Source organism: Phragmites australis, chromosome 3, assembly GCF_958298935.1.
Source record: "Phragmites australis chromosome 3, lpPhrAust1.1, whole genome shotgun sequence".
Classification (NCBI taxonomy): domain Eukaryota; kingdom Viridiplantae; phylum Streptophyta; class Magnoliopsida; order Poales; family Poaceae; genus Phragmites; species Phragmites australis.
The window spans coordinates 19,605,344-19,627,329 of NC_084923.1; the positions used below are offsets into that span (position 1 = coordinate 19,605,344).

General features: G+C 39.7%; 2 pseudogenes; one reads left to right on the forward strand and one right to left on the reverse strand.

Annotated features, from left to right (window-relative positions):
* The first annotated feature begins 471 nt into the window (after positions 1-471).
* On the forward strand, positions 472-5,136 carry LOC133910564 (protein disulfide isomerase-like 2-2; annotated as a pseudogene).
* A 5,246-nt stretch (positions 5,137-10,382) lies between these two features.
* Positions 10,383-10,872, reverse strand: LOC133911046 (CST complex subunit STN1-like; annotated as a pseudogene).
* Between the last annotated feature and the right edge of the window lie 11,114 nt (positions 10,873-21,986).

The window sequence follows — 21,986 nt, forward strand, 5'->3', positions numbered from 1 at the left end:
CATGTTAAGATTGTTGTAAGAAAGGAAGTGGTCAAGCGAGGTGGAAGAAACGGCAGACAGGGTATTCACATTGAAGAACCTTTAGATGATGTTGATTCTGTTGTTGCCGCTGCTACTAGAAGACCTAGAGGTCATAAGACCTAGGTAGAAAGGGATGAGGAATGTTTAGGGAAGCGCTTTGATCCAAGTTTTTGTCCACATAAACCTCTACACATTGATCTTACCTTTGAAAGAGATCAAGTGTCATACAATGAGTTTTTTAAGATGCACTCTCCCCATGTCAATCAACCATATGATCCTCGCTTACCAAAAAGCTACAAGAATCAAGGGCTAGTGGTCAAGAAGGAAATAAAAAATGTTCCATACTTGTGGCCAAGAGATGAGTCCTTGGATTGACGGTTTTGGTGTCAATTCCACTTTGATTTCTATCTTTTTGTCATCCACCGAAGCAAGATCAAGCCTATTGTTCCTATGCAGTACATCTATTGGAAGTACATAGAAGATGTCAATGATCCCATCTTTGATGAAGTTATCGATGCTTGTACGAAAAAAGGGATGAGAGATATCATGGGTTTCAAGTATGATTGGAATGAAGAGATCATCGCTCAATTTCATGCCTCATTCTTTTTCCATATCCGCAAGAATGAGATTTATTGGACCACTCTTGGAATTCATTATTGCATTAACTACATGACCTTCTCTCATCTTATTGCTCTTGGATCAAAAGATCATGAATATGGTACCATACTTGTTGAGAAGAAGATCAAGGAGTATGACTTGGGTGAGATATATGAGGATCCTCGGATGGTCGATGATTCTACTCAAGGTTTGAATCCATATTATCATTATCTCAATCTTCTTTTTCGTCAAACCATCAACCCAAAGAAAAGAGATGTGACTATGCTTCATGGCATGTCAAGGAATATTCTCCTTAGGATGGCACATGGTAGAAGATCTTTTAGCATTGGTGATTTCATTTGGGTTGAGCTTTGTGACGCCATAGATGATACAAGAAAAAGCCTTATTCTTCTTACATCGCGTACATCATTAAGAAGGTCACCAATATCACTTTTTCCCAAGGATTGCATTCATGAGTCCTATCATGTCAAGAAGAAGGCCTCCTCTAGGCCAACCCATGGTGCAAGCTCATCTCGTGCAGCCCCATCTTCATCTCATGCATCTTCCTGTTCACATTCTCATGGTAGTGGCTCTCGTGGTTGTGGCAAATACATCAAGAGTGTGCTTTGATCAATCTTCTCAATGTGTCGCTGCAATGGCATGGAGGTTAATGAGTTAAGATGAGAGGTAAAGGAGATTAAGGGGGCATTTAGATCGTCCTAATTCTCCCCATCAAGAAGTGCCCAATTTTGGTGATCCGTTTGCCGAGTGGCAGGCAACAGATCATGAAGAAGAAGAAGAAGAGGCTCCTCCTCCAGCTACCCACTCTCGCCGCGCTCACCCTACTCATTGTGAGATTGAAGAATAATAAAGTGAACAAGAGGGTGAGTATCAAGATGATGATGACGATGACAACGAGGACGAGGACAAGGATGACGAGTAGACGTTGTTCATCAAGATCTTTCCTTTTCTTCCTTTTGACGCTTAAAGCCAAAGGGGGAGTGAAAGCTTATCTATTCGTGTACTTGTCTTGTAATAACTCCTTTTGTCGTGTGTGTGGTGGTGGACATGAGAATTTATGTGTTTGTGGTGTGCTAGAACTGCTAAACTTTCTGTTGGAACTAAGTTTTATTATGCTAGTGTGTGATCATTTGTTTTTGTGTTGTGAAGCGTGTTTTATTTTAGATTCAGTCAGGAGCATAGAGTCCGCAAAAATGTCCGGAGTGTCCGAATTTCTTCAGAAAATGCGGAGTGTCCGCATATTTTTGTGGAGGATCCACAGTTAGATAGAAATTTAGGTTATTGTTGTGCATATCATGTCATGTGCATCACGGTTATTTTTTATCATTCACACATGTTGTTGTTGGACCCCACATATGTTATGATATAGGGGGAGTCTCCACACTATCCTCAAAATGTGCAATTGGCATTTAAGGCTAAATTTTTTTAAGTGCATTCAAATGCACATATTTAGGGGAGTTCTATATATCATAAGGATTCAAAAGTTTAAACTATATATATCCTTCGTAAGCTTTAATTAGGTTGTCATCAATCACCAAAAAGAGATAGATTTAAAGTACTTCTAGAACTCCTTGGTGGGTTTTGGTGGTAATGACAAAATAATTAAAGAACTAATGAGATTTATGAAGTATGGATAGGTTTAATTCAAACATGTGACAATTTGATGTATGGTGATCCCAAAAAAGGAAAAAGAAAAGCGGCACATGGATCTTATAGATTTAAATTCATTTTATCTTTTAAAATTGAGTTTAGAATGTCGTACTATTAAGGGGATACGAAATTTACTTGTTTACATAGAAGCGGTGCTCAAAAGATCTAATATACCTATGAGAGACACATCAAAAACAACAAATGCACCTAGGTTAGCCCTAACCTTATAGAGATGTGCAAATGCGGATGGTCTGTATTTTTGCTGATAATCCGCACTTGAGCAGAATTAGGGTTAACTGGGATGGATGAAGGGTCCGCACTTTTGCGGAGTGTTCGCATTTCAACAGGTGTAACGGCTAGTTTTTTGTGTGTGGAGTATTTATACCCTGCACCCTCTCTCCTCCAGAAAAAGAAGCTCATTTCTCAACCTAACCTGAGACAAACAACTCTCAAGCATTAAAAGCTCCTCTCTCTCTCTCTCTCTCTCTCTCTCTCTCTCTCTCTCTTTTCCCCTTTGTGATTCAAGGTGAAATTTGGAGTGGGATTGAGTGAGAGCAAGGGATAGTGCTAGTGAGGTTCAAATCCATCCTTTGAGCACTCATTTTCTTTGTCAAGCCGGTGGTTTATATGTTTGTTACTTTTGGTGGTTCGTCCACCTAGACGGTTAGGCGTCGCTCGTCGAGCTCCCAATCTTGTGGTGAGCCCCGGGACATTTGTATTACCCCTACGATTTGAGTAAGTAATCCTAACTTGATCTTTGTGGAGCCAACCCTAGGGGTCGAGCAGGGCGGCCACCCCAAGCCCCCAAATCCCAAGGCCCCCCAGCATTATACTGTTCCCAGGCTTGAGTTAGCTATCCAGCAGGCATTCAACTGTACTGGTAACATAACCCTATCTCTCCTCCTCCTCACCTCCGCCTTTGCTGCCAGCCCCACGTTCACGGATAGCGATGATGTGGTGGCCCTCACCTCACAAAGTCCACCTTCGAGAAGAAGGTCGATCAGGATCGCGGCACCCTCGTCGAGTTCTACACCCCACTGGTTCGCCTTTGTCCTTGTTATCCCTTGCCCTATCGTTGCGTAGTTTGGCTAGATTGGACCGGATCAGATTGGGTCCATGGTTGGGTATGGCAGTGGGTCGTCGTGTATGGATCTTTGCGTGCCTGATTGAGTTCATTTTGTTGTTGGTTGGTTTCGCTAGAAGCAGCACTATTGTCATTGTGTCTGGATCTCTGTCATGAATTGAACGGGCTACGATTAGCCTTCTGCCTAATTGAAAATTTTTATCAGTTTGACCATGTGGGGATGTAGATGCGCTTGAATTCATCTGTCTGTTAATCCTGTAGGCTTGTCAGTTTAGTTCTCGTGTGAAATATTTTAGATCACATCAGGATCTTCTCTTCTCCGAGATGGGATTGATTACAGAAAATTGGTGGGATATTTCTTTACGGTATGCATTTTAATAGGTTTCTAGTGTAAGATTTAGGTGGAATTCGTATTGTAATTGTACACGTAGAAGAGTGCTCTTAAGCCGATAGTTTTGCATTCTTCAGTAGTATTTTCTGCAATTTAGTAACTTAGAACTATAATTTAATCTAAGTATTTCATTGTATCAGCATTTTAAAGCATACCAGATTTTAACCATCTGCCTACTTTGTTTGTTCAGGTGTGGTCATTGCAAGAAGCTTGCCCCTAAGTATGAAAGGCTTGGTTCAAGTTTTAAAGCTAAATCTGTCTTGATCGACGAAGGTTTGAAATTTATACCTCAAAAGTTAAATTAGTTTTGTTCTTACTAAATAACTGGGCATTGGCACATGGATACTCATAAGAAATTATTTCTTCTCCATTTTTATGGTTTGATAAATTAATAGGATTTTCTCATGGTCAATTCCAGTTCTCATTATAGGTTGATTGTGATGGGACCAATTTAAAACTAGCAACCATTCCTTCAAGCGTTGTTGTGCTCACCCCTGAGACTTTTGACTCAATTGTCCTTGATAAATCAAAAGATATCCTTGTTGAGTTCTATGCCCCATGGTAGGCTACTAGGTTTTATTTTTCTTACTTCTCCTATATCTTTTGCACCATGAATCCATAATCTTTGCACAATAAATCTATTTGATTGGATACTTGTTTTTTTTATAGGTGTTGCCACTGCAAGAGCCTTGCTTCGATTGGTAGATGACTATTAGCTTAAATTAATCCTACATATGCTATTTTACTTTTGTAAGCTTAGCTACATTCATTGTCTCTGACATGTCTAATCATATTCTTATATTTGTTTTAGATTTATGAGAAGCTAGCTTCTATTTTCAAGTTGGGTGATGGAGTCATGATTGCTAACCTTGATGCTGACAAACACAGAGACTTGGCTGAGAAGTATGTCTTTATTTTACCCTCTCATATGTCTCGTCTACATCTTATTTTCTCCATTTATGTTATTGTGTGTTGGACCATGCTATTTTTTCCCTATGATACATGCAACTCCTATTTGTATGATATACAAAATATAACACAATTTCTTTAAGTCATTGTGCTATATACAATTGATATATAAATATTTTGAAGTTTATGTTTACTGGAGACCTCCATTTTTAGTTTCGCCTTAGGCCACTGAAACATTAGGACTGGCCCTGGTGAGAAAAGGGTTAAAAGAAATCTGGTTTTTTGTGGGCTCCTTAATAGAGACGTAGGCAATTCTTTGTGGAGTGACCGAACTTCGGTGAACAAATCCTTGTCTCTCTTATCAATTTCTTGTGATTTGTTGCATGCTCTTGATTTTCAGGGTTTTGATCCGAGCTACTTTGTTGTGAGGTTTGAGCTGCAGTTACTTGGTGAAATAGGTTGAAATACATACACTGGTGCTGAGTAATTCGTTGATTTGATCACGTTGAGTTGCATAGGTATCGGTTTGATTTTTCACCAAAAACTTTGGAGTACCTGCAAAATTCTGCGGAACCTCCGTAAATCTGCGGAGGTTCCAAAAAATATGTGGATTGTCCGCACGTTGCTGATTCACTGTATTTAGTTTGTAAAAAAATTTAGGTTCCGCCTATTCACCCCCCCCCTCTAGGCGACATCATATCCTTTTCATATCGACATCCTCATATATGTAGTGACTAATCTGAAAAGTATGGGCGCCATCGAAGTGCAAGTTCTTCTCATGGCTTACGTTTCAGAATCGAATGTGGACTACAGATAGGCTCATAAAGAGGGGGTGACCGAACCACAAGACTTGTTCACTGTGCAAAACAATAGATGAGTCGACGATCCACATTTTCACACACTATAGATTTTCCAAGCGTGTATAGGAGGTCATCTACACTTGGTGCACCGGGAGAACTAAATGCAATTGTGGACAGCAATCGACTCCCTAGGAGTGCCACCTAGGGCCCTTAGGTCTCTCATCATCCTTATAGTATGGGAGCTATAAAACGAAAGAAATGGGAGAATTTTCCAACACCTTGAGAATACGATGATCGCCCCTGGTAACAAAAATCAAAGAGGAGGCTAGAGCATGGTGCATTGCGAGAGCAAAGAGACTAGCGACTTTTCTTTCGCACCCCTAGTTAGATTTATTTTGATGTTTTTGTCTCTGAAGACTTTATACTTTCTTTTACTCTATCAATATAAAATAAGCTGCCCGTCTAGTTTCTTAGAAAGAGAAACAACAAAAAATATGCTTGCATATTTCGATACAATGTTCAGGTCGGCGTCAAGCCAGCCGTAGTTCCTCTCAAAATTATGGTTCAACGTTCATGACCTTAAATAGTTTCTTAACTATAGTCTATATGGAATATGAGCTAGACAGCAGGTGACTGAGATGAACTCAGTGGATTTCATAAGGTAGAGAGAGAGGAGATAACAAGGAAGCACTTCTTATAGGTTTTTTTAAGGGCAAATAATACACCTCCACCATTAAAAGAAGGTAGAATTAGCCAACGAACATAAAGTAAAAAGTAAAACACCTTTATAGCACTTGTAGCAAGACAATTATATCTTCACAACAGAAAACCAAAAAAAAAAAACAAAGATATCTGCACTTACTGTGATATATGTGGATCCCATCCTGCAACTGGTCCTGAACAGCTCTCTGATTTGATTATCAGGGTTTCTGCTTGTCAAAGTACCAAACAATAAAAGATCCTAAGATCCATAGAAGCTTATAGGTCTCCTGAGACGCAACATAACCTATTCAACTTCATGACGTATACTAGTCCAGTCTCTTGCAAGTCATGAAAACGTGTTCCCTGTGGAACTTATTTCCAAAACCTGTGTGTACATACAATTTGCAAACGAAGATGGCCTTGTTTATGGTATATATACCAAGCATTCACCTCGATCTCCTTGTTCATGCACATTTCATCGAGAGACATCAGGCATACTTATACAAACTCAAATATATAGAACAGAAAATATATTGTAATATTCACTTTAGTCTATAATGAAAAGGCAATATCATTTCGCAACCCACAAACTTATTCATATCTGAGACTATAAACACACATAACCTGACCTATTTTAGAAGCTAAGCACCTATTATCAATATATCGGATAGAATGCGAGTATGAACATGTTAGAAGGACAGCATAGAATATTAGACAATTTACTAGCAACACAATAACATGGGCTGTCTCTATGGTGTGCTAAAAAGGAAGCTCGTAGGGAAGTGCATATGCAGGGAATTAGCTAAATGACTGAAGAATGTTGCGAGCAATGATTGTCCTAGTGAGCTCCTCTTTTGATATGCTTCCCTTGAGGTGGTCTCAGCAGATTCTGATGCAAAGATTTAGATCTCCATGGATAAAGCAGGAGGAGAAAAGAGGAAAAAGCAAGTGGGAATCATCAGAAGGTGCCAACTTTCTGAACACAATGGGTCCATTCTGGATCAGAAGTTGTACAATGACCTCTGAAGACGAGTTTTTCTAAAAGTTGTGATTACACACTGTAACGTTTATCTATCAAAAGAATTTTATCCTAGACATGTTATAGCTGAAGTTTGAGGTTGTCTTTACACGGAAAAGAAGCAATGCATTACAAATGAGAAGGTACAAATGCGTTGAACAATGCAGGATTCTTCTTGCAGCTGTGACAAAAATAAGAACAGAATGCTCAAACTCAAACTGAGAAAGAGATACTTGAAGGAAAATATATATCATACAGTTTTGCATCTCTTGTCCAACTTATGTGTCATGCAAAGCTGAGGAGGTTCCAAAATTTAAACAGATTGGGTCTCTAACATGGCATAAGTAAATTTGCAAGCATAATTTTTAGGGAGAAGGAAGTATTGTGTAGCTGACAGGAAAAGGTAGATTTTGTCAAAGAAGCATAAGTCCAAAGAGAACAGGTAGATTCCTTTAGTTTCTTAGTATTGTCCAAGGGGTTTCCGAACCTGCAGAAAAGCAGAAGTCACTTTTAAAGTTTAACAAAACATTGACTCTGCAGCGGATTGTCACCATCAGAAAAATCAGAATTCGTAAGGCCTTACTGGGAAAGATGGCACTTCTTTTTCAAACAATCTGGAAAAGGGGGGGGGGGGGGAGGATCCAAAGGCGGTTGTGATGGGCAAACATTTAGTCGTTTTGCATGATCATAAATTTTAGTACTTGAAACAGTACCAGAATATGTTTTTTTTCCAAGGCAAACAGTATTTAAATACAACAACCTTTAGAAATGAGTAAAAGTCTTTGATAAATGATTGGGTCAATGTGAAGTATTTCAATATAAATTGGGATATACACCTGCAGCTAAAAGAGGATACAAACCTTAACATTGCATTCAATAAAACTAACCAAAGAATACTGTGCTATAATTCGTCATAATTATAATTCGTCATCAACAAGTCAAAACTAAACTACTGACGCCCCAGAGCCCGAAGCAAATACTGTGCTCTTGGCCGTGCAAACTAACCAAAGAGATTTTTCATAAAACTAACCAAAGAGCATGAACATATGGAGGGTGAATCCAACTGTGTGCCGCGAAACCATTTTTTCTGATATCACCTTTCTTGGAACAACAAATGAGGCATGGTGACAATGCACAGTTTTATTTGGACGGCTAGCAATGTCAAGCACTTCAAGTTTGCTTGTTAGAATGCCTCCTCAGTTCCGAATCGTTGTGGCGCGGATAAATTGATAGTACAAATACAGGTGCAGACTAGCTCTGTACTTTGATCAACACTTTCAAAGTTCCAGATTCGGAGGCATGAATATCAAGCTATTGTTCCCAGAAAGTTAAGGTAAGCTGGATCACATTGTACAATATCATGTGTCACTCAGATAGCAATCTTCTTCATAAAAAAACACCATCATTACCATACAAAGTATAGATATACAACCACAAGGATTCAGTATATGTTGAAGCTACCAAATTGAGAGAGAGAGAGAGAGAGAGAGAGAGAGAGAGAGAGAGAGAGAGAGAGAGAGAGAGAGAGGGCATGCTTGTATCATTCAGCTCTCCAAGGTCAGTAATAAGTTTATGCACAAAATGCCAGGGTATGAATTGAACTCCAGTGACGCCAAACTACTTCAGTCTACAGGGTTCGACGATTGTTGAAAAAGATGATCAAATACAAACGATAGTAAAGTTCAGTTAGCATTGATGTGGGGAAAAAAGTGTAGGATCGAAAGGGCATTTCTGCATCTCTAAAAGATAGTCAATGAGATGAGGGACTCCTCATTTTTAAATTAGGTGTATTGCCCTTCACAACCAATGTAAAATATTCCAACAATCTCCCCTTTCACACATTGGTGTACCTTAACCTTTCACCGTACATGGATGGTCTCTCAAGCCATGCCATATTGGCACAAACAGTCCATCAGATCTTCACACACATTTGTGTCCATCGGACCAAAGATTATGGCTTACATCTTGTGGATCGGACTCTGATAACAAGTGTAGAATCGAAAGGTCTTTCTGCACCAAAAAACTGGCTAATGAGATCAAGGCTCTCTACTTTTAAGTTAGGTGCATTGCTCTTCCAAAACCAATATGAGACTATTCCAAAAAAAGGAAACTAATAGTTGTAGTGATCAGGAAAGTAATGATTTCATTTGGTAGGGGAGTACCGTGTGTGTGCATGCCCAATAACATGCATAACTAAAAGAATGATATGTGATGTGAATTACAAAGTTCTTCATAGATAAACATCTTTAATACTTGATACCTTTTCCAATTTTCTCCAAGCTTGAATCAAGTCCAATGGATTTGTTGTTTGCTCTTGTTTCTACTACCGTCATCATCGGGATCAGAATTGGACACCAATAGTGACTACGATCATAGGATGATGCAGCGTAACTCTGGTGCTTTCTCTTCTTGTACTCCCATTTGCAGCCATATTCTTCTCTGTAGTCACCACATTCTTCTCTGTAGTCGGTACCCTTAACTGAAACATCTGTATCTTGGCTCCCTTCCTCACTTCCCGGCAGCATGTTCCTTCTTTCTGTCCATAGGCATTAACATCGGGAGATGCTGAGGCTGCACACTTGGCTTGAACTTTGCTAGGTTCCTCAGAAGCTATAATGTTTTTGCCTATATGAGTATATTCTTTCTGGTGCAGCTTAAACCTTATTATCATTGGCAGCCGTATTCACTTGGAGGAACATGAATAAAGAATCCTAAGATCAGGAGCCAGCTATCATGTTTTCTTGCAAGGTGAATAATCCATATTGATTACCCAAGCACATATCTGATTGAACGAAAAACTAAAATCAGATAGTAGTCATAGTACCATTCAGAGTCAACATCCACTCAAGCAAGCACACTGAGAACCCAAAAATATTTTTTTCTTCTTTCATCTGTAAAGATAATACACAGAATTATCTATGAGCACAAGTACATTGCTTGGTCCTAAGTGCAGCCTACTATCATAAGCACAAGGAACCTCTGCATTAGACCTCCTAATGCAGTTGCAAACAGCCCTAATGCTCAAATCGAAGTAAATCCGCTGCAAATAACATGAACATTTTCCTTAAAAAAACTAACATGAACATTAATGTATTAGCTTATAATTCACCACTTGATCACCATAGAAGAGATTGGCTCTCCTGCAAGTACATCAATGAACTTGTGCGCAGTACACATCATAAACCCCTTTCAAGAGGCACCTTGAGCAGAAGGCGATGGCAAATCATAGCATTCCTTGGCCATGCGAACACATTGTAGCCAATGTAACACCTCCACATTGGTGTCCTTCTCCCGAACCACATCTCTAACGGCAATCTGGATTGCACCTCGGTACATGACAATCCTGCCTCAGACCCTCAAAAGAGTGCCTAGACGCACCTCCCCTGACATTTTCAATGCCATCTCTGCGGTGGGATCAGAATCTGACGCCCCAGAGGAAGTGTTTGCATTTAAGTATTGGTGGTTCAACCACAAGACACATGGTACGCAGCCAGTGCCATCATCGACCAGGAAGCGGAGGAACTTCTCCCTTCGGTCGCGCAAGACCACAACCCCAACAAGCTCAGCACGAGCAAGTGCAGCCACAGCAAAGAAAGGAGGGCGGTGAAGTGTGCCATAAGGTTAGGGAGAGAAGGTCAGCAGCCAGAATCTTGACGTGCACAAGATGAAGAGAGTCCATGCTGTGCATTTTAGGAATGACATGCTACTAGAGCTTCATAGTTGCCATACAGAATGAACAGAAAAAAAACATGATATTTCCTCAACACACAAACAAACATGATGAAACATAGTGGTTAACTAGGTGAATTCCCCATGCGTTGGGGCGGGAAGGTGAGGCTAATTTCAGAAGAATGTGGAATTTAGAAATTACATATTATTGTCATGGAGTATTTATTATTGGAAAGTATGTTGCATTGCCAGAACATTAGGGGTACAATATGAAAACGTGGTGATTGTAGGAAAGGAATAATGGAATTGAGTAGTTACCTAATGTTTGGGGGGGGGGGGGGGGATTCCATCGTCATAGTCTGGTGGACCATGAGTTGCAGTGAAGATTTTGTCAAGTAACTAAATAGTGGGTTTACACATATTGTGCTCTAGCAAAATTGATCGAGCTATCTTTGTGTCAGATAGAAAAGCTTGAACAACGAAAACATTAGACATGAATAAAGGGAGCTAGTAATTTTGTCTTCAAACGAAAGTTGGCAATAATTAGAAGAAAAGGAAGTAAGTAAATTGTAATCTGCACAAAATGAGAAAACAAAATTGTGTGCCAACTGGTATGTTTTGATAGAAAAGCAAACTAATGAATCTGATGACAACAGAGCATGTGAAATAAGAAGAATCTAGGAGTGTAAATAAATAAATAAACTGACTGTCATACCTTTTTTTTTTTTTGCTTGTTAATTAGGAGAAAACAACCAGAATGTTATTAAGTCTTTAACAACTCATTGGAGAAGTCAATGGCAGCGTGTCCATCTAATGAACCTCGCAAAACAGAATATCTTGACTGGGTCAAAGTAACAGTAAACTAAGACCCCTGTGATGAAAATATGCATTCTCAGATGTGTTGAAACAAAAAAGAGTAGTTTACAGGAGAACATCAGTCAGAACGTAAATACCCGCATTGCTCTTTTGTTATTTGTATCATGAGTTTGTCTTACACAAGTTCTTCAACCAGAGGTTGATGAAACATTATATTTGCTTGTTAACTGAAAGTAATTCTCAAGAATATAAAAGGCATACTGTAACACCATTCTCCTGCGACTAAAGCATATATATGTGTATGACAACAAAATTTGAAAGCCATACCCAAAACGTCGTAATCATTACCAATTTCAGATTTATGCGAAAGCATAAATAATGCTCATGAGATGGCATGAATGCAACGTGATGCACATGATTAATCAATTATCATACACCCATGAGCAAGTGCATCACATATTCTGAAATAAAACGTAGGTAATAACAAGTCAGCATACTTTAACTCATTACGGCAATCAACATAACAGAATCAATAAAGATTAGCACTATAATAAGCACATCCTCATGAGTAAATTATCGACTACCAAGTAGGTACAAGAATAAACCAAAATTTTCCCTTTAATAGTGCGTACTCCATTTTAATTAATTTAAAGGGATGCAAGACATGACTATAAATATAAAATTAGCTACACCCCACATTACTTGCCTTTTACCGATGAATCCAGATGACCACGCCTAATCATGGTTGGAGGCACTACTTCCTTGGTTTAGAGCCTGTTATAGAAAGGAAGAACTTGCATGAACAGGGCTAATTTCTACCTCTCGGTAAGTCATTCAGCAAGATATTGTTGGGCTAACAAAATTATTATTAAGTATCCTCCAAAGACAAAGGTTGTAGACTAAAAAGCCTAAGCCAATATTTTTATTTGGGAGTAAAAAATAGTTCAAAATTTTTAAATGTTTTCATCAGCAAACTAGAGCTTACTAGCAATCCATTTTAATTGGTTTGATAAAAAAGGCTAAGCCAATATTTAATTAAAATTCTCCAAATAAGCCAACTTTATAAATTCTAGCAATTTTTAATGCCTCAAATAAATTCTCAAAAATCTAGAAAAAATCACTAATATTTTTCTCATATGATGTACTAATTTATAATGCTCCGTTTATATGCATTTTTATCATTTCATGTGATATTCTCTTTTTAATTCTATTTGACTGAATTATATGGACTGTATGTCGTGTATGACAACGCAAAAGTATGATTGAATCACACAACAAGTAGTAATTAACAATTTAATGACTTTGGGATTTCTAAAAAATAGTTTAATGGAGGTCAGCAATGTGAAGTTCAGTTTCATAGACTATCATTACTTGCATCCTTTCACCTAATCAGCATCATACCATGATACTTGTTTTATTTTTCCTGATTCTTGGTACAATACAAATCTTGTTGAAGAACGAACAGAAAAAGGCAGTTTCTCCTTGGCAAAAAAGATATGAATACCAATTCAAATGTCTTTTTTTTATCGAGAAAACAAGAACAACTTTTGACTTTGCATTGTTTATTTAGCCTTTTTTGGAGGATTTGTTGTTTATTCAATCTTTAACCTAGGCTTCTTCTCGAGGTCTGCTAATTCACGCGCGAGTCAAAGCCTCTCACGGTGCTAACAGTCAGTGGAGCATGATTTCACTATGCCAGCCCGAGTTCGAGGCACGGCATCCTCTTAATGACAACCTGAGGGTCGAGTTCAAGGCACGGTATCCTCTTAATGACAACCTGAGGGTCGAGTTCGAGGCACAGCATCCTCTTAATGACAACCTGAGGGTCAAGTCTGGCCCTCAGCACATCATTTTTTTTTACTAATATTCTTCTCATGTGATGCATGATAGGTTAACAACTACTACTAAGATGATAAAATTAAAAACTTAAGAATTATATAATTTTTGTAATTATGAATATATATTTACATTCATCTTTTCAAAGCAGATAGTAATACAATAAATTTTAATATTTATCAATTCAATATGGAAAATGATATATCCCAAATTTAAACAACCATATAATAAGCATGCAGATGGGGATGCCATCTCTCAAAGCAAGGAGATAGAACAAAGGAAGAAATGGAGCACAAAGAACAGCAAGAAGATGCTTAATATGAATATGAGAGGTTACCCGATGTTTTCAGCTTGACGCCAGAAACAGATTAAATGGAGCATGTGTTGAATTAATCTGAGAACCAAGGTTTTGTGCATGTTGAATTTGTTCTATTCAAATTGAATTAAAAAGAGAGTATCACATGAAATGATAAAAATGCATATAAATAGAGAATTACAAAAGCTTAATATTAATCTAAGAACCAAAGTGTTGTGCATGTTGAATTTGTTTTATTCAAATTAAATTAAAAAGAGAATATCACATTAAATGATAAAAATGCATATAAACGAAGCATTACAAAGGAACTTACTTTTTCACCAAATAGCCTAGGGTTGGAAATATTTTTATAAATTAGTACATCACATGAGAAGAATATTAGTGATTTTTTCTAGATTTTTAGAATTTATTTGAGGCATTAAAAATGCTAGAATTTATAAAGTTGGCTTATTCGGAGAATTTTAATTAAATATTGGCTCGGATTTTTTATCAAACCAAGTAAAATGGATTATTATTGAACTCTAGTTTACTCATAAAAACGTTTAGAATTTTTGAACTATTTTTATACTCCCAAATAAAATCGTGAGTTAAATACAAAACTTTAATTTTCATGCGGATTCTAGCTTGTAGCTTCTCTTCCTATTCTTCACGTGAGCACAGCGCACGGGCACATACTGTATTTGGCGAGTAAGGTGCTGAATACAGTACTATGTATCATATTCGGTACCTTACAGTCTATTTTTTGCATCTGAGGTGTCGAATATGGTGTATAGTGCCGTGTTCGGCACCTCAGATGCTGAAATCACATTTTCAATAAATAAGGTGCCGAATACATATGCTAAAATTATAAATACAGTAATATATTGTCTATTTTTGCAACATACGATGCATATGTTGTCTAGTTTTTAATTTTGGCCAAAATTATTGGAATCTTTATGGATTTATTTGGTGTCAAAACAGGATGTTTAGATAGCAAAGCGGAATCGTTTTGACGAGATCAACATATCCGTGGTTTCCAATCGTCCATCCGAGCGACGGATAAAAAAATCACTTTTTTTCCACTTCTACAGTCCCCAATCAACATTTCTTTACTTACTTTGGAAATATCCGGGTATTACAAATACCTCGGAGAACAATCTAGCTGTGATGTTCCATCAAGAAATCTGTGCACAAAAAGGATCAGTGAAGAAATTATTAGCACAGGCTATGGTACGGATGTCGAAGCTATTGATTTTCTTTTGCCGCCTTCCTAACGAATAGATGATTTAGTCTTTTCCTCCCTAATTAATTAATCTGCAAGACGGAAGAAGGTATTATGATTAAGAAAAATATTACATCAACCCATATAATGTAAATTGTATACGATTTTAGTCCCTACATAACTCTGCACTTTGCAGTTGCTTAAAAATTCAAGCAAAGAGCAAGCATGGTTCATTCCAAGAATGGATGCCTTATCTCACCAACTAAGTTAACTGCAAGATCGAAGCACAGCACAGATAGGCTGCAAGATCGAAGCACAGACCAGGGTAGAAGTTGTTTAGCAAATATTTTGAGAGAGAGAGAATGCCGCGCTTTAGTGATCATGAAACATCATTACAGAGTGTCTCCCGGATACAATCCGGGGTTACATTACGAAGGATAGCATCACCCGAGTTTTCACATGAACGAACTAGAATAAGAACCGCGACATTCGACACAGGATAAACATGATTAAAACAAACAGAAGAGAAGCCCTCCGCCATGGTCTTGATATCTGCAACCACTGTGCCAACTGAAGATCGATCATCTGACGAAGAGTTCACTCTCTGAATAACTGACAGACAGTCAGACACAAAGATGGCCTGCTGAAACCCTTCCTCCCGGGTGAGAACAAACAGCGCGGCGGAGAGCCAACGCTTCAGCAGGTTCCAGCGTGGCAACCTCTTCAATGCGCTCATGGCAAGCCAACAAGCATTCACCGTTATGGTTCCTGATCACCACGCCCACTCCCATCCGACGAGTCTGTTGGAATAATGCAGCATCAACATTGACATCAACCATGTCTGCCGGCGGTGGAACCCATCGAGGAACTGATGAGGACGGATCACGCCTATTAGCATTCACAGTCTTAAAACAATGCTGCACTATCATCTCAACATATGCCTTGACTTTCTCTTTCACTCTATGAGGATGCAGGATTCCACCATTATTCCTTGCATTATTTCGGGCTTCCCAAATGTGCCAGATTGTCACCACCATGGCAGTGGCTTCTTTCCGTGTTGATCTTTTGAGGAAATCAAGCACCCATTGTTTCACATTCACAAGCTCCTTCCGACACAAATGGAACCCATAGGACTGCTTGACCTCACGCCAAACAAGTTTAGCAAACTGACAGAGAAGGAATAAATGTTCAACCCTCTCCTGCCTGTTGCAGAAAATGCAGTGATCATCTACAGGAATGTGGCGTCGTTGTAACTGGAAGCCCGTTGGCAAACAATCATGCACTAGCCTCCATAGTACAATCTTCATCTTACTGAGTGCATTCACCTTCCAGAGCGCCTTCCAATAATTCTCCTCCAGGCTGAAATCCGAAGTCAGGCCCCGCCCATTTATGCTTCGAGACAACTGAAAAGCCTTAGACCTGGCTAAATTGTACGCTGACTTCACTGTGTAAATACCGAAGCGTGAGTGTGGCCAGCAAATAACATCATCTCCCCCATGGGAACTGATTTGCATTGGCCACTTCTTCCTCAAAAAAGCTTCGAACAATATCACCATCCCACGCTGAGCTTTCATCATTCAAAAGGAACTGAACCGTAACATCATCAGGTAGTGGGAGAAGGGGCTGAAAAGTACCAACAGAATGGCCGGGGATCCAATTGTCAGGCATGATTATGATTTTGTTGCCATTCCCAACAGAACATATGACCCCTTTCTTGACAAGTTCCCTTCCGAACAAAATGCTACACCATGTGTATGATGAGGATCTTGGGTGCTCAGCCTCCCAAAAATCACAATCTGGAAAATATCTTCCTTTTAGAACTCTGGCACACAGGGAGGTAGGATCAATAAGCAGTCTCTAGCTCTGCCTTCCAAGCATTGCTTTGTTGAACGTCACACAATCATGAAAGCCCATTCCACCACTTGATTTCTGTGTAGATAGCCATTCCCAGCTACGCCAATGCATCTTTTTCGGCCATTCTCAAAACCCCACCAGTGGTTGGCAATAGAAGTTTCCATCTTGTCACAAATAAAACTGGAAGCCGGAAGCAACTCATGACATAATTAGGGATGGATTGTGCCACAGATTTGAGCATGATCTCCTTGCCAGTCCGTGATAACGGCTGGTCAGTCCACCCATTGATACACTTCCAAACTCTGTCAGGCAAGTATTTGAAGGAGCTGGTAACTGCACGGTCAATTTCAGTAGGCATCCCAAGGTATTAATCTTTCAAAATCTCATTGTGAACCTGCAGGCAATTCTTCACATCCTGCTTAACATTAACAGGGCAATGTGCACCAAAGAAGATAGAGGACTAGTGCAACAGATGGCCCTCACTCGCCCTCCCCGCCTCCCCCTCTGCCCAGCGCTAGCTTCGTTCTCCATCGGGTCAAGCCATGTCTCCTCCTCCTAGCTTCCTGGCTTCTCCCCCTGGAAGATGGCAGGTCCTCCTTCTAGTTTAATTGAACTTGACCAAGATGAAGAGCTGGCGTGGCTTGTTCGAAACTGGGATTTTTCACATGGTCTTTCCTTTCAAGCTAAAGTCTTGAGTAAGTTTCAGTCCTCAGTTCATCATCCCTCTTCGTCTCCTGATGGGTCTTTCTTCCTGCTTGCGGTTTTCCGTCGTTACACTTTCCGTCTCAATGAATCTTCTGTCAGTATGGCTTTGCATGCGTGTTTTGGGGGTGCTCCGGCTGGTTTTCACGTGAATTTTCAAAGCAATCGGCACTTTCGCTTCTCAGTGACTTCTAAACAAGTTGGTTTTCTCGTTTGTGCTCTTAAAAGATTCATCTCCAACCACTTTGATGTTTACTTTCATCTATGGAGGGATCGAGGTGAAAACTGGTTCTCAGAAAAAAGAAGATGGGAAGAAGAGGAAAGAAACAGCTGGACCAAAATTTCTCGAAGTAAGATAAATAGGAAGTTGCCTGTCAAACGGGTTTTCTTCAGGGATAGGCTTGTTCTCGATTCTCCTTCAAAGAAATCTTTTCCGTCAGAGATTCTTTCTGGGATCAAGATTGGGCATTTATTTTGTCCAATCCCTAATCTTCAGCAAAAGTCTTACTCTCGTTTGTCTTTTGGATGCAACCAAGGCTTTGTTCGCCCTGATCTTCCCCAGTCTAAGGTTCATCTTTCAGAGTTTTCCAAATCTTCTATTGTTCTTGGTAACCATTCTCAAGTCTCAAAAAAAAATTTACAACCTGCTGATGACAGTCATACCAGTAAAAGCTCAACTCAAATCCCCCTTAATTGTGTCTTTCAAAGGCTCAATAATGATTTGGGTTTCCAATCTATCTGGGAACAACATGGAGCAGGCTGTAATCGCCTCGTCTTCTCCTTCTCTCACTGGTACTTGTGCCTCTTTGCAACGCCATTCAATTCCTTGTCCCAAATGTCTGCGCCTGGGCTATTCCAGCAGAGAATGCGCAGTTCTCAGATGCCTATTTTGTTTTAACTACGGTCATCGGGCCAAATTTTGTTTCAAACGGCGTTTTAACTCTAGGCGCATGTGGGTCATCAAATCCAGCCCAAACGTCTTTCCCCTTTCCAGGCCCAACCCATCGACCCTCTCAGAGGTCTCTCCTCCACTTCAACTTCGTGTAAAGGACGCTTCACCTTCCCAGTGCTCTCCCTCGACCTCCCCGCCCTCCTCCAGAGAGAAAAACCCTCTCTTCCACTTTCTCTTTGATCCTTCATTCTTGAATGCGATTATGGCAAACTTCATTGTTAATCTGACGCGCTTCATCCCCTGGGTCTTTTCATTGAGGATGGTGGCCAACATCGCAAGGTCAGAACCTTCATCAGCATAGCAGGAAACCCTGCTAAGAGACATGAAGATGTGTTGATTGCTGAAACTGAAGAGGTGCTTTCTCCAGCTCAAGAACTTGCTCTGTTGCATAACATTAGACATTACATTGAGATAGACCTCCAGAAGCATGTTCTTTTCTTTAGTCCTCACCCTCATGGGATTGGTATCTTTAAGCTTCGGGACCTTTGTGAAAGAGATGTTCTGTTGTCTGGTAACCCTCACTGGATTGGTCTACATGAGTTCAGATATGTGAAGCATGACGATACTAAGAATCACATAAGGTCCCCTTTTACTAGGAAAGGATGGATTATGTTCCTAGGCTTCCTCTGGACTTCAAAGAACTGCATTTCATTCAGCAAGTTTGCTCTTCCTTTGGCAAGTTACTTCACTGGCATTCTTTTAATCGTAGCCTGGCTCGGGTTTTAGTCAAAGTGTTGATTGGCAACCCTCTTGATATTCCTAGAAGTTTGGTTATTAAGCTTGGCAGAGAACTTGATGGTGATGGTAGATCCTGGACTGTCCCAGTTTATATCTTTAACACCACAATGGCTAATGCCCCCCCCCCCCGATGAAGATGATCCTCCGGCGCACAATGACAATCCCCATCCTTTTGAGGGTTCTATCCTTCCTGGAGAACCTGAAGAAGTTGCTCATCTAGCTGACCAGCTCCTTGGTAACGATCAATTACACAACCAAGCGTAGGAAATGCAAATTGATGAAATCTCTAAAGTTAGTTTAGTTAATCAGGCTTCTTCTGCCTCTGTGCCTTTGGTGCACACCTCTGGAATGGTTATAAGCTTGGAGTCTCCTTAGCGGTTATCTGTCTTTGATAAGTTGCAAAATGAAAATACAAATCAGTCAGGTTCAAACTTACAGTCCCCTCAGCTGCTGTCTGTTACTGACAGGTCGTCTTGCCTGCAATTGGTACCTCAAATCTCAAGTAATCAGTCATCTGCTAGATCTAATGGGTGTGATGGCCTCATGAATACTCATATTAGGAATGCCTTGAACGGTTTCCTCCTTCACCCCCTCAACAATTTGAAAAGCCTCCTAACACCAACTGTTCCTGTCTCACATGTCACGATCAGCCGTAAAGCTGATCAGATCAGCTTTGCTATGGGGAATTCGGTTTCGCTGGTTAATCAGGATCTCTTCTCTCAATTTCTGTCAACAGAAATGAAATCATTGATAGAAGGCTGAGCTGCCCTTTTACAACCTAGTACAATAGCCAGCAACCAGTTCTGCTTGACCTGGATAGAAGATTCTGATTGCTTACAATTTTATCCTGAAAACAAGGACATTTATTCTGTCAAACCAGCTATCTTAAGAGTCTTCTATAGGAAAAGGTTCAGAAATTTGAAGGATGGAAAGAATGATAGGGTTAATGAGTTACACCTTTTTCCTGCAACTGTTGTGGAGTATGTTCAGGAAAAAACAGCTTCCAAAAGGGCTGGGGTCTCAAAAGCAAGAAAAAGAAATGATACTCCTGTTTCTAACAGGAATCTAAGGAGAAGTGAGAGAATCCGGAATAGACTTGACGGCCACAAGTTAATCCAGTGCATGGAAATCCAAAAGAGGGTCACAAAAAGCAGGTCCAAATTCAACAGATCCCCCTCTCAAAGTCTCCTTACTGGTAAATCTCTTCAGAATGATTTCAATTCTATAGTTGATTTTCCTGGACTTTCTTTGTTAGAAGATTACAACAAAATGGGTTTGATTTATCCTGAAATTCCAATTATGCAAATCCAGCTGGTGGCAAAAGAAAGATGTTGCGTGCCTCCTTCGGAGGTATCAGCAAAGCTGCTCCTAACAAGATCAGTGGAGACCTCTGAAGGAGAATCAAGAAACAGAAGTGATCAGGGCATGTACAGATCTGATAGGAGCAGCTTCCAGCCCCTTAATCTAGTTACCCATGGTTGAAAATCTCAGACTTTGTGTTTCCATCAGGGAATGCCCTGATATTCTCTGTTGTATCCATCTCTCTGTCAATCTTCAGTGTGGGTATGCCCCCTTTTGTGGAAGCTGGTTCCTTATTTTGCGTTATATCCTGGATGAGTATGACTATGTTAAGAAGGGGTCCTCTTTCTCCCCTGTGACTTGGTTTGTCTACTCTATATTATTATGCTGGAGTGAGTGGCTTTTTATGTCTTTCTTCTTGAGTTATTTTTTGAATTGGTGGCTTTGATTCTACCTTATTATCTTGCTTTGCTGGAGATTCAAAGATTTCCTTAGCATTGGTTGGTCTATATGGATAATCAAGCTAGGAGAAATTGGAATATTTTGAATTGGAACATTAGAGGTATCAACTCAACAGACAAATGTAATGCCATCAAGTTCAAGATCGAAGAAAGTGCTTGTGTGATCTATTGTATCCAGGAAACAAAAAGGGAACATTTTGATCACTCATTCATTAAGACCCTGGCTCCAAAAAAAAATTGATAAATTTGCCTTCTCCCAGTCAAGGGGGAATTCTGGAGGTATTCTGATGGGTTGGAACAGTTCTTTCTTCTCTGGTGAGGTAGTGGAAATCTCGAATTTTGCTATCACAGTTGCCTTCACCTCCAAACACAACGACACTACTTGGACTCTCACCACTGTTTATGGTCCTTGTATTAGCCCTGATAGAGATGCTTTTGTCAATTGGATGAATTCTATCATCATTGATGATTCTCAAAATTGGATGTTTATTGGTGACTTTAATTTTTATAGATCAACTTCGGATAGAAACAGGGAGGGTGGAAACCTCAATGACATCTTCATCTTCAACGAGATTATCAGCAATCTGGGTTTAATCAAAATTCCTCTTAAAGGGAGAAAATACACTTGGAGTAACATGCAAGAAAATCCGTTGCTAGAGCAGTTGGATTGGTGTTTCACCACAGTCAATTGGTCTTCAGATTTCCCTAATACTCTTCTTCAACCTCTAGCCAAACCTCTGTCGGATCACATCCCTTGCATGGTGCAAATACAAACCTCCATCCCTAAGGCGCAAGTCTTCAGATTTGAGAACTTCTAGATTGATCACCTGGGTTTCTTTGAAACTGTAGAAAGTATTTGGAAATCTAAAGTAAAATCTAGCAACAGTGCTACCAAAATCTCAGCTAAATTCAAGCTTCTAAGGATAGCCTTGAAAAGGTGGAGCAAAGG